This window comes from Suricata suricatta, chromosome 9 (assembly GCF_006229205.1).
Source record: "Suricata suricatta isolate VVHF042 chromosome 9, meerkat_22Aug2017_6uvM2_HiC, whole genome shotgun sequence".
NCBI classification, from domain to species: Eukaryota; Metazoa; Chordata; class Mammalia; order Carnivora; family Herpestidae; genus Suricata; species Suricata suricatta.
The window spans coordinates 17,365,419-17,371,414 of NC_043708.1; positions in this window are offsets into that span (position 1 = coordinate 17,365,419).

Genomic DNA, 5,996 nt, shown 5'->3' on the forward strand with positions numbered 1-5,996 from the left:
GTGGTAGAATTTTTTTAATGTTTTATTTATTTTTGAGAGAGAGAGAGAGAGAGCGAGCGAGCGAGCGCGTGAGGAGGGGAGGGGCAGAGAGAGAGGGAGACACAGAATCTGAAGCAGGCTGCTGGCTCCCAGCTGTCAGCACAGAACCTGATGTGGGGCTCAAACTCACAAACTGTGAGATCATGACCTGTGCAGATGCTTAACAGATTGCGCCACCCAAGGGCCTCAGAACTAGAATTAACAGATGTGAACAGATGTAAAGAATGAGGCAGTAGTAGAAGTGTAAGGTAATAGTTCCATCAAAGAGATTAGGAAATGCAGGGAAATGAAGGCTTTGAAATGAGAATAAGGTGTGCTTATTGCTTACAATGTTTAACTGGAGGCATTTTTAAGTATTCTAGGTAGAAGAGTTCAATGCATTTGATCTGGAGAGAAAGAGAAAAAAAAACTGGGGAATGGAAATATATATGTGGAGGGCTATAATCAAATTGGTGATACTTGAAGCCAATAGAAATTGATAATTGCACAGAAAAGAGTACAGAGAGGAAAAGGAGAAGAAAATTGATGACACTTTGCTAGAACTGAAGTGGCAAATTGAATTTGTTTCAACAGCGACAAGTTAAGGAACATTTACTGGAATGCTTGATAGATTTAAAGAATAGAGTTTCTTTTAGTCACACATCTTGAATTCCTTTTTCTTTCCCACACTGTTGGTAGTAAAATTTTAAGTGAGCTATATAATCGCATTAACATTTATTTGCTTTTGTACGAGTAACCCCTTCCCTGAATATTGTTCTTTGGAGCAGGGCTCTAGGAACATACGTTCTATGTGATTTAAAGCTCTCATTTCTCAGGGTGTGTTGGGAAGGCAACTTATTTTGCAATCAATTTTAGGCATAAAAGGAGGCACTTTTTCATTAAAGCAACAGCTTATACTTTTGTAAAAAAGCTTCTGATACTGGGGAGAAACTCGAACTAGGAATTAGAAGACTTGCAGTTCTATTCTGCTTGTGTCCATAACTTACTTTGCAAACTCACAAGTCATAGTACCCTTTGAATGGTGCCCCCAGGCTCTATAAAACAATGTAAACAACAACAATGGTCTTTCAGATATCCTCTGACTCGGTACTTCTATGATAAACTTTCTCCATTTTGAAATTTTGCAGTCTATTCTCAATGTTTTTTTTTTCTAAACTTGTCCTTTATGGATCTCTGACGACATTGAGACCCTAAAAAGAATACCGTAGCTCTGCCTCCTGCAGTTGAGTTTTAAAACTTGGCTAATTGGATTAGATTTCCTAATTAAAAGTCAAGTTAAAGGCATGAATGGAGCTCATACTGGTACCAATGCAGAAAACAATGTATAGCCTTATGTTTGTCTTTAAGGAATTTACATTGACTGGGACAATTTCTGTGTTTGGTCTCATAAACGACTCAACAGTAAATAAAGGCCAGAGCTTTTCTCTGATCCTGATCTTAATCAGTCATGATCTCACTTGATTTTAATCAGTTTTATTACTTGCCTGTAAAAGGAAGGTGGGTTAACCTGAAGTAAATTTTGTCATTTGAAAAATGAACATTTAAAACTGTTGTGTTGGAAGTTAATAAGGAAAGAAACTAATACACATTTACACTACTGCTCATTTCGCTTTAAATCACATTATCTATCCTATGTTTGCATTTGACAGGGCTAGACTAATCCTGAGCCTTGTGAAGCCCTTTAGTTTGTGGACTAGAGTGGTGCTAAGCAGATGTGGTAACAAATTATACAAGGCAATGCACCTGGGTCGCTCAGTTGGTAGAACATCCAACTTCAGCTCAGTCATGATCTCATGGTTCCTGAGTTCCAGCCCCACACTAGGCTCACTATTGTCAGAGCAGAGCCTTCTTTGGATCCTTTATCCCTTTTTCTCTCTCTCCCTCCACCTATTTCAAAAATAAACATTAAAAAAATAATTATACAGGGCTATGATATTGGGTATGATATATAAAACTTTGCAAAAATATACACTATGAGCCAATTTATGAATAATAATTACTAATCTTTGCTCCCAAACTCACCTTAAATATTTCAGGATTAACCACTTTTTTTCAAGATTTTATTTTATTAATGTTTTTTTATTTATTTTTGAGAGACAGAAAGAGACAGCGCGAGCAGGGGAGAGTCAGAGAGAGAGGGAGGTAGAGAATCTGAAGACAGGCTCCAGGCTCTGAGCTGTCAGCACAGGGCCCAAAGCAGGGCTCGAACCCACAAACTGTGAGATCATGACCTGAGCTGAAGTCAGACACTCAACCGACTGAGCCACCCAGGTGCCCCATACGATTAACCAAACTTAAATTGACACTAAACTCTTTGAAATCAGACACTCTCCTTTTCTTTGTATCTCTAGACTCTAGCCCAGTGGGCAAGATATTCATAAGCATTCAAAAACTTGCTGTCTAGAAGTTTAATGCTAAATTGGAATCGTTCATATTTGATTTTTAACAGATACTTATTCACTCTAAAATATTCATGTGTACTAACTTTGTATCAGGCACTAAAGATTATGCATGGGGGAAACAAAGCATGGCATTTATAGTACTTTTAGGATCAGACTTTATAAAAAACACTAAAGAGATAATTTACAGCCACGTGTGATGTCAGAGTAGAGAGAAAGCACATAGCCAGGGAACCTTACCTCATACAGTTAGTCATTCAGACACTGCCTTCCCCAGAAACCTGAGACTATATTGGATCACTAGACATGCTCCTAGAATCAGGAAGCCTTAAATACAAGTGCACTCACACACTGTCTTAGCCTGTCCTGGGTGCTATACCCAAATACCACAGACTAGGCATCTTATAAGCAGCAGAAATTTATTTCTTACAGTTATGGAGCCGGGAAGTCTGAGAAGACAGTGTCAGCCTGATGGGGTGAGAAGCCTTCCCAGGTTAAAGATTCACATTGTGTCCTCACAGAGTGAAAGAGGGCAGGAGGCTCTGTGGGTCTCATTATGCAGCATTGATCCTGTTTGTGAGGACTCTACCCTTATGCCCTAAGCATCTCCCAAAGCTCTGTCTTTTCATAGCATCACATTGGGCATTAGGATTCCAGCACTGGAGGGAGACAATAGACCACAGCACTCACTCTCTACATGGACTGCAAGGTCCTAATGTCCCATTATAACTGTTCAGTAATATGAACATTATATGAACTCATGAATGAGTTACATAACCCGTGAAGCACAAGTCTTGGTTCCAACTGTTTTACTACAATGTGAAAAAAAAATCAAGATTGTAAGAAATTAATTAAAAAAAAAAAAACCATACTTTTTGCATCATCCTTGGACTAGACATTCCGGTAGGTACTGTCAGACCTCCAAGCTGAATCCCCGTGTTTGGCGATTATGTTGACTTGTGGATCTCAGAAGTTATGCAAGGAAAATGTATATAGACAGTAACAGCAAAATAAAAGTTTATTTGGGAGTAACTCCAGACAATACAAGGCTGCTTTATACAGAATGGGTGAAATGTTTATAAACATGCTTTTATATTTTGGTAAAGGAGAGGTAGTGACTTTTCAGGTGCGTGCGTGTGTGTGAGCGTGCTGATGCGTGGGTAGCATGCGTAGATGTTTGCTTTCTGTGGGAATTGGAACTTTCTCGGTAAAGCCTCAAAATTAATTTTCCAGCATCAGGAGTTGTGATCGTCAAAGTCATGTCAGGTTTATGGGCTTTTCTCATTTTATTGATTGGTTCAAGTTACATTATATTTAAGGATTTTATTTGTATTCATTAGGAGAAGGCAAGAGAGATTTAATTTAAAGCATTTTTATTTTTATAAAGTAAAATCTGAAAAATATTATAATATTTTACTTCAAATATCACTTCATGTGTACAGAATTAGGATGGACTTTTTAAAGAATAGAAAGATGCAATATAGCCATTGCAGACCTTGAAATTTTCATACCAGATATATCACATGCCATATACTTTATCCTCTCAAAATAGTCCGAGTAGAAGGAAATCTTTTGACTCATTTGGGCTTTGTAGTTCATATGTAGAATGAAACTCAATATGGGATAGATCCCTGTTCAGGAGAAAGAATCCCCTTTATAACCTCTGATAATGTAGTTATTCCAATTTAGTAACTTATGGCTTGAAAAGAACTTTGATAATGTAGGTTGTCTAGTCCTCAGCAATAGGTTACCACCCACTATTCAAAATAGGCAAATATTTGACTAAATGATAAAGAACACAGACAGTAAAAGTAGGCACAGATCAGTTGGGTCATTTAGCTTGACCCACAGGTTCAAAATAAACTCCAAACCTACTTGTTTTGTTTGATTTGCTTTTTTTCCCCCACATTTCAGTTCTTCCATTGTACTTAAGATCAACCTTGACTGTGTGTCAAAGCAGGATCTCTCTTCAATAATCCAGGCATTTTTCCAAAAGTAAAGTTTAAGCTCATTTTGGTATAATCTGTTTTATATTTATACATCTTAACTTAGAAATCTCTTCCTAATAATCCAAAGGAGAAAAAATAGTCACTTGGACAAATGGTGCTAAAACAAGTGGGTATCCCTATGTTAGGTAGAAGACGTGGGAGGAATGCCCCAAGGCAGAGTCCCAAGTCCTTGAGAGGGAATGCTAGAGACCTGAGCTGGAGGCAAGGATAGTGATCAACAGGCCACACATTAGAAGCCTGGGGGGCCCAACACGCTGACTTTGTGACTTCCAAGACCTTGAGGCTGACTTACCTAGATACAGGGCATGTGCCCTCTCCTTCCACCTCTGCCCCAGGGTGACCCCTACACTCCCTGTAATGCATTTGTACTTCGGTTTTAGCCCCCTGACCCCATTTGAGAAAGGCTGGGATGATTGTCCTGGTGCAAACCTTGTACGGTCAGAAACTCCCCCTCCCACTGTGTGGGAGGGGTCCTCCAAATGATTGCAAGTGGCCTCCATTTAGAGACCACGCCACTGTGAGTCTTAGCTCCTCCCAGCCCAGAGAGAGGTAACAGATACCCAGTCCTAAAACAACCTAGGGCCACTGCCACCTCCTGGGACCTGCCTGCTCTTCCCCTTAGAGAGTGTACTCTTGCATTACTAAGCAGCTTTGTGCTGGCTGCTTTCCTTTCTTCTAGCAGGTGTTATCTTTTCATGGGGAAGCCAAGAACCCAGACCTCTATTCACAGGGAAACAGACTCCCCCATTGGCAACACACATGCAAACAAAAAGTAAATCCATATCTGACACTATGTAAAAAATATTGAAGATGGTTCAAGGATATAAATATAAAATATAAAATTATAAAGCTTCCAATAAAAAAAAACATGAGAGAAAACTCTTGGGATCTTGGGTTAAGCAACGATTTCTTAGCTATTACAATAAATCAAAACTTATAAAAGAAAAAACACAGACTACGTCGAAATTAAAAACTTTTGGGGTGCCTGGGTGGCCCAGTTGGTTAAGTGTCTGACTCTTGATTTTAACTCAGGTCACAATCAGACAATCTCAGGTTGTGAGATCATGTCTCTGATGGCTCCGTGCTGGGTGTGGAGACTGTTTACTATTCTCTCTCTCTCCTCGCTCTGCTCCACACCCCCTCCCAATGCTGCTCACTGGCCCAGGTACACACACACATTCTCTCTCTCAAAAAAAAAAAAAAATGAACTTTTGTTCTTTAAGAGACACTGGTAAAAGGGTAAAAAGACAAGCCACAGATTAGGATAATATATTTGTAATTCTGCATTTGTAAATTTGTGTATTTAAAAAAAAATTTTTTATAGTTTTTATTTATTTTTGAGAGTCAGAGACAGTGCGAGCAGGGGAGGGTCAGAGAAAGAGAGGGAGACACCAGGTGCCCCAATTTGTGTATTTTTAAATTTGTATTTGTAAATCCAAATCATATCTAATGCAGGACTTGTATGCAGAATACATAACAAACTTCCAAAACTTAATTTTTAAAAAAAACTGGGTGCCTGGATGGTTCAGTGGGTTAAGTATTGACTTCA